This window comes from Colius striatus, chromosome 16, assembly GCF_028858725.1.
Source record: "Colius striatus isolate bColStr4 chromosome 16, bColStr4.1.hap1, whole genome shotgun sequence".
Lineage (NCBI taxonomy): Eukaryota > Metazoa > Chordata > Aves > Coliiformes > Coliidae > Colius > Colius striatus.
This window is the reverse complement of record NC_084774.1, coordinates 9,218,959-9,229,426: the sequence shown is the minus strand read 5'-3', so window position 1 is coordinate 9,229,426 and position 10,468 is coordinate 9,218,959.

Sequence of the window (10,468 nt, the reverse complement as noted above, 5' to 3'; positions counted from 1 at the left end):
CTGTAACGGAACCAGAAGCTCCTCATCCCTCAGGAGAGGCTGGAGGTCACAGATCCCAAAGGCAAGGAGGAGTGAGAGGGCTGTGAAGGCTCACAGGCTGGTTTGGGAGCTGTTCCCAAACATCCCACAGCCTCCTCCAGTGCCCAGCCCTGCTTCTTGTTGCCAGCCTGTGCCAGGTTTGCCAACTGCAAACCTTAGAGCAGAAACCAGCTGCAGGGAAGACAAACAGCCCCATTTTGCATGTTAATGGCCATCCAGCCCCCAGCTGCTTCCCCTCAGTCTATTTTTGGGTTTTTGCTGGAGAAAAAACCAAATAAATAAATAAATCCCATGGCAAAGTGTCTGAGTGGCAGAGGGAGGGAAGGAGACTGCAGCATCCCAGCTCTCCTGGCTGCGTGCCCTGGAGTGAGGGCAAAGCCCATGGGAGCATCCCCAGGGTCTGACCCCAGGAGAAGGGCCCATCAGTTCTCAGCAGCTCTTCTGGCTTTGATGGTGGGGATAATAAAGGTATTGCTGTCCCAGAGAGCCTGGCCTCCTCAGTGTGCTCAGAGCCATCATCTCCTGCTGCATCTGTGCTCCAGCACATCCCAAGCACTGGGGGAAACCCAGAGAGGCTTGGCTGGGGGGTGATAAATCCCTGCCAGGGGATGGGGACAAAGGGGAGCTCATTCCCCCCAGCAGCCTCCAGTCCCTAGCTGTGACAGGAGAGCAGGGAAATTCCTGGGGAGGAGCAGGGTGTCTGTGATGTGTGTGCTGGCAGCATTGCTCTGCCCCAAAACCACCTGGAAACGGGGCAAGAAGCAGGGAGGGGATTCCTCAGCAGTGCAACAAAATGTGAAGAGGAGAAGGGGTAATGGCACCTGATAAATGGAATGCCAGCATCACAGGATGGTGGGGGCTGGAAGGGCTCTGCAGGGCTCCTCCAGCCCGAGCCTCTGCTAAAGCAGGTTCCCCTGGCTCAGGGGGCACAGGAATGTGTCCAGATGGGGTTGGGAACCTCTTGAGGAGCCTCCACACCCTCCCTGGGCAGCCTGGGCCAGGGCTCCCTCACCTCAGCACCAAAGGACTTGCTTCTCCTGTACCAGGGGAAGTGTTTGTGTTCCAGCTTATGCCCATTGCCCCTTGTCCTGGCACTAGAGACAACAAAACAAACACTGGCCCCATCCTCTCAACACCCACCCTTTAGGGGTTGATCAGCACTGCTGAGGTGCCCCTGAGCTCAGGCTTCTCTTCTCCAGGATGTTCCATACCCTGATCACCTTGATGGCCCTGCACTGGCCTCTCTCCAGCAGTTCCCTGTCTCTCTGCAACTGGGAAGCTCAGAACTGGGCATGTGAACACGATGGAACTGCCTCCAGCTGTGTGTTGGCAGAACACAGGACGGCTTATCCCCCTCAGTTCTGTTTGTGTGGATGGGGAATAACAGCCCAGAGGAATGGAGACACCAACAACAGCTACTGTTGGATGCTCCTCTCTCCTGAGTGCATGCACACCTCACCTGTGGTTTAGATCTTCCTGAGCTCAGCCTGTGCACAGCTTGCTGGGGAAGGCCAGGCTGGGCAGGGGATGCTGGGCACGTCGGCACGGATACGCACGGAATCACTCACACAGGCTGCAAAGTGAACAATAATCACTGAGACAGGAGGGAGCTCATTTACTGAGGATCCCCCTGGGGTCTGGGCAGCTCAGGAACTGGCCTGAAGCTGCTGAGGAGGGGTCAGCACAGCCCACTCACTCGCACAAAGCCGATAGCGTGTCCCCAGGGAGCGCAGAGGCAGCAGCGGCTTCTCCCGGGACAACAAACCCCGGGGCTGTCCCCAGGCTGGAAATCCCTCTGAAATGTCACAGGGCACCAAGAATCCATCCACGGGGCAGCAGCAGTGCTGAAGCTCTTGTTTCCTGGTGCCTGCACAGCTCCTGGCTGTAAGGCTGGAGCAGAAGCCCAGCCCCACACAGCATCACTGCCATGGGGTGTTCCAGGGGTGCCCAGAGCTGTGCAGGCTCCTCAGCTCACCCCCAGCAGGTAAAACACACTGAACTCAGCCACAGGCACGGTCACACCTGTGGCTGGTGCTCCAGAATGGGATGATTACTTGGATTTGAGACAGGGAAGTGTGAGAAAAGACTGAACCAGGGGCTTGTTTTAATCCCCCCTTGGCTCAGCTGCTAAATTAACACTTTTGGAGCCTGTTCTCACTTGATTATCACCTCGTGCCATGAAATCCTCTGAAGACAGGATGCCCTACTTAGCTAAATCAACTCAGCATTAGGTAAATATACTTCCTGAAATTTTAATTAGTCCCATGCAAGGATGTGGAGGGGCCCTGAGGATGTGTCTGCAGCATCTGCTCCCCTCTCACCCCCAGCCAAGCACCAAGACACGGCAGGGAGCTTCGCCAGAGCTGGCAGCAAGCAGGTGCTGAGCTCCCACCACAGCTGAGAGGGAGCAAAGTGCTTCTGAATGTCTCCCCAAAGTTGTCTTAGAGCTCTGAGACAATTAGTGGAGGCTGCTAAAGGGTCTTCACCACGAAGCTCATGCCCTGAGCAATGGGGAGAGCACCTGGGAATAAGCCCCAGGTGGGAGAAAGCTCAAGGGTGTGGGTTGTTTTGCAGTGGGCTGATGGTGCTGCCCAATGGCCTTCCTTAAAATCACCTTTTAAGCTGAGGGTGTCTAAAGACAAGAGCTCTTGGTGGTGGATTCACATTTCCCCAAGTGCCTGGTGAATTGGGCAGCTGCATGAGGAGAGTGTGAAGGGTCCTTGTGCCAAAGGCAGTGTGCCCATGGTCCTGCCCACCAGCATGCTGGCCCAGGTCCATCTCCAGTGGGCCAGGCATCAGTAAAGCTGCCTGAGACCCTCCTGTCTCCAGTATCAAGTGCCCTGGAGCAACGAGTTCAGCTTTGTGGAGTTTTTGCTCGTTTCTGCCACCTAAAGCACTGCAAAGTCTGCCCATGAGCTGAGGAAGGAGTGGAGGTGAAGATGGAAGTGATGGTGATGATGAAAGTGATGATGAAGGTCTGCTGAGCATGTCCTGAAACACCAGGGCTCTCAGTTATTTCCCAGCTCTGTTATTTCCCATCGTTTCTGCTCTCCCCATCTGCTCTGCATTCCCACCCACAGCTCCCTCCTAAAAACCAGTGCCACTTTGTGCCCTCCTGTTCCCCAGGCTGCTTAAATGAGGGAGACACATTTCAACCACTTGATCTTCTCCATAGCACCAGGCTGACAGCCCTGGAGAGACACCAGCCAATGCATCCCCCTGCTCCCCCCCAGGACCAGCTCTCCCTGCATCCCCAGAGACAGGGCAGAAGGCAGCATCTGATCGTGGGGCACTGGGCTGCACAGGCAGCCTAAATCCTGCCATTCCCTGTCCAATCCCCAGCTCTGCAGCCTGGCTGTGTGTGTGAGCAGGCTCCAGATCCCAGCCCAGCGTGCAGTGGCAATCAGAGCACGGCAAATCAATTCCAGCCGAGCTGTACCTCGCGACGTAAATAAGAAATGGGATTCTGTGAGCGGCTGAATGGGGTTGGTGAGCCCTGAAATTGGGCTTGAAGGAAGCAAAGAACTTCTGGCTGCTGTGGTGGAAAGGGGCTGTAGCACAGTCATTAACTGGCTCGTGCTGGTTAGCTGCTAGATGCTGGCAGACCCTGCTCACACGCTGGTTTCCATTTGTGCCCGTTCTGGGCGCTGAAGTAACGGCTGCGGTGCTGGGGGATGGCAGTGCCCAGCCTGAGGGGGGATCCCTGGTGAGGGCAGCAGGATCTGACCTGCTCGAGCTTCAGTTACCTAATGGAGAGCAGATGGAGCTGGAGGAAATGATTTTGGCTCCTAAAAAATTGCAACACATGTAAATAAATGTTAAAAAAGCCAGAAAATCTAATGGCAACTTGATCGAGTTTCAGTTGGGAGAGACAAAGCCTGGGAACTGCAGCTGACTGCCCTCCCCTGCCCTGGCCCTGCCAAAGCCAGGAGAGTCACAGGCTCACAGGATCCCAGCATGATGGGGGCTGGCAGGGCCCTACAGAGCTGCTCCAGCCCCTGCTAAAGCAGGATCCCCTCACTCAGGGGGCACAGGAACCCACCAGGTGGGTTGGAAACCTCCTGAGAAGGAGCCTCCACACCCTCCCTGGGCAGCTCTGCAGGGCTCCCTCACCTCAGCACCAAAGGACTTTCTCCTCCTTATTCTAGTGGAACTACTTGTGTTCCAGCTTATGCCCATTGCCCCTTGTCCTGGCACTGGAGCCAACAGCCATGCCAAGACAATGCATGTGCTGCCCTGTGTGTCCATAGGCTCAGCATCCCTGCACAGGGTGGGCTGAGCTGCAGCAGGACCAGCAAACCTCCCCCCAGCTCATCAAATATCCACAAGCACAGAGCAGATGCTTTTTTTTTCCTTTCCTTTTCTTACTGGAAAGAACTAAAAACTTGCTTTGCCTGTGTGATTGTTGCTGTGAATGGGTTGGGAAGCTGGGAAAGGTGCTGAGGCTGCCCTGCTGTGCCCCTGCAGATGTGCCAGGGGCTGTGTCCTCTCCTTGCAGTAAGTTGCAAATTCACCATTTCCTTTTGGGAAAGGATATTACCAAAACCAAAAAAAAAAACCCCAAAAACACAACCTCAACCCCCCCTGTGTGTTGAGAGGAAGCAGACAATGTGGGCCAGGCTCTCAAATAATTACAGACTGCCTGGAAAAGAAGCATGAAATGCCAAAATCCAATTAGGAGGATGTCTATAGAAACCTCCCAGTGCCAGAGCTGCCATAGGCTGAGCCCTGGGACGTGTCCCAAGGACCAGAAAACAGGGAGGGATGCCTGACATGGCCCCTGTCAGTAAAGCATCGTCCTCAGGAAGGTGCAGATGTCACACTGCAGGAGTGACACGGCACAGGCAGGGATGAAGGGAGCCCACAGCCCTCTGGCTCCTGCAGAGAGCACTTTCAGTGCTTTATTGTCAGCAGGAAAATAAATTCTTTGCAGGGAGAGATTTTCATCACAGTAAACATTTCCACAGCCAGCCAAGCACCATCCATCACCCCAGGCCAGGCAGGAGGCGTCAGGCACAGGGCTGGTTTTGATCCCATCTCCTTGCAAATGCCTCAACAAACTCAGTTTAAAGTCTTTACACTCAAAAAAAATCATCAGGGGGGAACTGGGGAAACCTCCCCCATGGCATTTGGCTTGTGAGCACTGGTCCCCAACCCATGGGGCTGTGGTGAAGGGAGGCATTCCCCTCCCCCAGCTGCAGCCCCCTGCCCAGAGGTTGGATGGCCCAGGGGCTCTGTGAAGGTGACATCCTGACACAGATGGGACGTCCCAAGGCCACCAATGGCCACCTGCCCAGCTACTGGTGGCTCCCTCCCCCCTTGCTGGGTGCTCCTTTTTCCTGCTGATGAGTGGTTTTCATTAACAGGCAGACAAACAAAGCAACAGAGAAATTAGCCACTTTTCTCCTCAGACAAATAACTTCCGTCTGAAGGGTTTTTATCTCCTCCCTCCCTCCCCCTCTCTCATCCTCACAGGGCTGCAGGAGCAGAGCTGATGGTTAATTACTTCCTTTATTCTCTGCAAAACGAACGTGCTGATTCATCCCATCCTTGTACCCTCTCCAGAGGCTGAGAGAGGGGAGGGATGGGTGACATTGCTGGTCTCTCTGCCCAAAGCCATACACACATGGAGGGCAAATCTCTAGGTCTGGGGCTCAGTGGAGAGGGTGTCCCCAGCTCATCCCCTTCCCACTCCCCTAATGCATGGGGTAAAGGAGCCCTGCATCAGTGCATCGAGCTTCCCAACATGCATGCTGGGTTTGAGTTCAAGGCAGAGCCTTTTCCTTTCTGTTTTTAATTCCTGCTTAATTGTGGAAAACCCCCAATCAGACATTAAATGACCCAAAGAGAGATCAAAACCCAAGAGAGAGTCACTGGGGCTGGTTAAGAGATGCTCCAGCTTGGGAGGGACTGAGCTGGTCACCCAGCAGTGATGCTGGATGCTGTCACAGCTGAGGTATCTGGAGTGGGGATGGAGGGGACCATACCATCTCCTCAACCCTCCCCATGCAGCCCCAAGGAATGGGATTGTCCTGATAACCACAGAATCTCAAGGGCTGAAAGAGACCTTGAAAGATCATCCAGTGCAACCCCCCTGCCAGAATAACCCTTTGGAAGGATGGGCCATTAGTGGGGCACCCAGACCCCACTGCAGCATCACTGGCCATCATCAGGGTGCTGGGTTGGCACTGGGCCTGTTTGCAAATGGTTATGAGGAAACAAATCTCCTGGCCACATGAAACCTTTCCTGGAGATGTACAATTGCTCCCAGTAAAATCTGGGAAAGCAAAGGCTGGAAACAGCACAGCACTTATTTTTAATACCAGCTTGGTGTAATCTGCACACATTTTCCAAGCAACATTAGCCTTTTCCTGCCAAGGCACATCTTTAACTGTATTTCTCTTGGTAGATTTCTGCCACAACTTGAAAGCTCCTGTGTTTAGAGCTGGGAATCTCAGAGGGATGGAAAACAGGTTCTGACTTTATTTGATGGAGCTGGGTGCCTGCAATGAGCAATATTGCCCTGACCACTCTTTTGCAGGGGGAAGGGGAGCTGGCACCAGGGCTGGGGGGTGTTTTAGTAGTCCACTGCAGGCTACACAGACAGTTTGTGGCTTGATGTCCTTGCTCCTTGCAGGGCAGCCCTGGCTCACTTGGCATCAAGCCTGGTTGGGGGCTTCAGCCCCATCCAGAGCAGCTCCTGAGTGAACATCCCAAATGTTGGAGAGCTCATATTGGATCTGGGGAGCTGAGCTTCATTTTTGCAAGTGCTGGATCTCAGTGGGTCCATGCACCAGCACCATGAGCAGCCACACACGCCCCAGCACGAGCCCACCCGCGAGGTCTCTGCCACCCACAGCACCTTTGCAACCGGACAACAACCAGGAGCAAAAACCTGTGCGTGGTGCCCACTGCACCCTGATGTCCTCAAGCCCTGTCCCCTCAGCTGGTGAGGGATCTGAGGAGTTAATGTGGCAAGGATCCAGAGGGATGAATCTCACGGCCTCCAGGCAGCGATTCGGGGCGCTGATGCCAGGTGGCCTCCGGGAAGGGATTTTGGGGGATGATGCCCGCAGCCTTCAAGCAGAGATCCAGGAGGGTGATGCCCACACTGGGCAGCATTTGGAGGGTGATGCCCGGTGTCCTCCGGGCAGGAATCGGCGTGGGGGCGTGAGGAAACGATACCGCAGCCTCCGAGCAGGTGTCGGGGGGTGACGGGCGCAGGCTGCGGGCGGCGGTGCGGGGGATGCTCGGGGCATCCTCGGGAAGGGGCGGCGGCAGCGCGGGGCGGAGCGCCCGGGGGGGTCGGAGCTCGGCACCGCCCCCGGCGCGGGGGGAAGCGGCGCGGGCCGGGAGCGCCCGGTGCCGGCGGCGGCGCGGACGGGGGGGCGCGGGGGCTCCGTCCCCGCCCGAGCGCGGCCCCGCTGCGCCGAGGATGAACTGCGGCCAACGCAAGGACATGGAAGGTACCGGGCAGGGGTGATGGGTGGGCTCAGGTGCACGGCGGGACGAGCCTCTTGCAGCCCCAAAGGCGGCGGGCACGTCCCTGGGGGGATGCTCCCTCCGTCCCGGGGGTCTGCCCTTCATCCCGCACCGCCGGTGCTGCCCCTTTCATCCCGGGGGTCTCCCCGCCCTTCACCCCCCGGTACCGCCCCTTCCATCCCGAGCGGCCACATCCCCGGCAGGGTCTGTCTCCATTCCCTACCCCAGTGAAATGCACCGGGAAATTTGGCTGGAGTGAGGGGCTGCAGGTGTGAGGGCACAGGAGGACAGGCCTGGGGGAGCTGGAGCAGAGCAGGACCCCCAGAAAGAGCATATGGGGGTGGAAAGGGGCTCACTGCAGGCAGGGGTATCCATGCCTCTGGGCTCCCGTGCTGCCTCCTGCCAGGAGATCCCCCCCTGCTCAGAGCCACCCCAAGGCTCTGCCTGCTGTCCTCACCCTGCACTCTCTTGGGTGCCCAACCCTATAGAGATCCCCTGTCCTGGGGTGCTCGGGGACCTCCTGGCGGTGCCCACGAGGGGCTCAGGAGCACAGACACCCCCAAAGACAGGCACAGGTGCCCCAAAGGCTGCCCCCCAGGGTGCCCCAAGGCAGGGCTGGCTGTCCCTCCATGCAGGCAGCACCCATGGACACTCCCCACTGCTCACCCCAGGCACCAAGCTGCACTGGGAGGACAGACAGGGCATGTGCCTTTTGTTCCCTTCCTCCTCCTTCCTCAGGAGGCACCAGCTGCGAGCAGCTGCTGGCCTCAGCTCTGTCCCTGCACCGGGCTCTGAGAGCAGGGGATTCAGAGGGAAACACTGGAGTGATGCTCACTGCAGCCAGGGCCTGAGCCAAGTACAGCCCCAGGGCTGGAGGGGGTGGCAATTTTCTCTGGATGGGGGGTCATCCTCCTCAGGGCCAGCAGACTTAGGCCAGGATCTGGTCCATAAGGATATCCTATGGGTACAGCTTCAAAGATGCCTTGAAGGGTCCCAGAGAGCATCACTGCCTCCCTGAGGGCTCTGCCAGAGCAAGCAGCAGCTCTGCCCTGTGCCAGGGTGAAGCCACGTGAAAGGGATGGAGGAGGCCAGGGAAATGGCAGTGCCAGGCAGGCTCGAGGCTTGTGCCAATGCCAGTAAGAGTGAGATGGGTTCCTCATAAAGCTTCTCGTGAGCAGAATGGATTCCCTGTCCCAGAAGTCCCCAGAGAGCTCAGGTCTCATCCACCCTTCATCTGCCTGGAGGAACTCAAAAGGAACGAGCAGCTCCCAGTGGATCCTTCTCTGTCTGTTGGCAAACCTCTCACCCAATTGGTGCCAACTGTCTCTTTCCCTCCCAGAGCTGTGCAAACCTGTGACAAAGGGATTTTATTCCTTGTGAAGCTCATTCCAAGCTTCTCCCAGGGCTCATCAAAAATCCTGGGAAGCTCAGCTGCCCCCAGGAAGCCCAACTGCCCCTGTGGCATCTGCCTGCAGACACGTCCCCTGTGGGAGGGCAGGTCTGTGGGACACCCACCCGTGTGGTGACGTGTCAAAGACACAGAGACATCCCTGAGGCCATGCTGGGAAGTAGTAGCAGAGGAGTGGAATAGACACAGGAGAGTGTTGCCTGTCCAGGCACTGAGCTCTCTTCCTCATGCTCCTGCCTGCTCCTCCTGCAGCTTGGCTGCCTGTGGCTGCTTCCCCCAGGGCAGGTCCTGGGCACCCCCAGGCAACAACCACGAAAATCAGCTTGAAGCCACTTTGCTGGTAGCTTGTGCCCACCTTGGGACAGATCCAGGGATGTGGTGCAGGTTGCCACCTCCTGCCCACAGCCTCTGCCATCCCTCTCCCCATCAGTGCCTGCTGCTGCTCTGAGCCTCTCCAGCGCTCACGTTCCACCAGCCATAAAAGTGTCTGGAGGGAGGATGGGAATGGTGGCGTGTCAGGTGAGGGCTGGGAGCAGTGTCTGTCCCTGCTGCTGCACCAAACCCCGTCCCACCACCCAGGGCAGGGGGCTGCTGGTCCCCCTGCAGTGACACAGCCCCTGGCCTCCCCCCTGACCCATCCTGTGTGGATAAAGAGGGGCCTGAAATGGATCAAAGGGCCATGAAGAGAAGCTGAGGCAGCAGGGATTGCCCAGCCTGTGTGCAGTGCAGGGTGTCTGTCACACGGGGCTGTCAGACAAGGAGCAGGGACCACAGACCAGCTCACAGGGATCTGGAAAGGTGGGGCACAGTGGCTGTTGGGGGGCCAGAGCTGAGCTCCCCTGCCTGCTCCTGCAGCCTGAAAGCTCCTGCAGCCCCGTTTCAAGGCTCATTGCAGTGTTTGCTCAGTGACCCGTGCTGCCAGCTGCAGGCACCCCACTTCTGCCCCAAACATGGCCATAACCAGGGCAGTGTTGGCTGGGTGCAGGGGCAGACCATGCTGAGCCCTCACCCAGAAGGATGCTCATCACCCCACTCCCTCTTTTCCTTTCCTCCTGCATCCCAAACACCCCAAGCCACCCGTGACCCCAGCGCTGCCACACATGAGCTCGCCACGACTCTGCTCAGCCCCAGGCTGCTTTGGTGCCCGGTGGGTCCGATGTCCCCCCCTGCAGCCCCCCGGGCTTCCCATCCGTGCCGGTGCCAGCTGGCCCTGCCGCGGGATTAAGCGGGAGCACGCGGGGAAAGCGCCGAGCATCTCCCCGGATCAAACGCCCACGGGCTGGCGGGGAGCGGGTGTAATTCATCCCCCCCTTTCCCCTTCCCCTCCCCGCCCCTCCTCGTGTGAGGTCACCGGGGGCTGCCCGGTGCTGGAGCTGCTGGGAGCGTGCAGCCACCGTTTATCGTTCAGCGGGAGGGAGGCGACCGGGGGAGTCGGTCAGGTGTGGAGAGGGATGAGGGGAGGCAGGGACAGGGACACGGAGCTGCGCCCGTGCCAGCCGGCGCTGCCGAGCGCTCCCGCGCATCCCTCCGCCCGCCGAC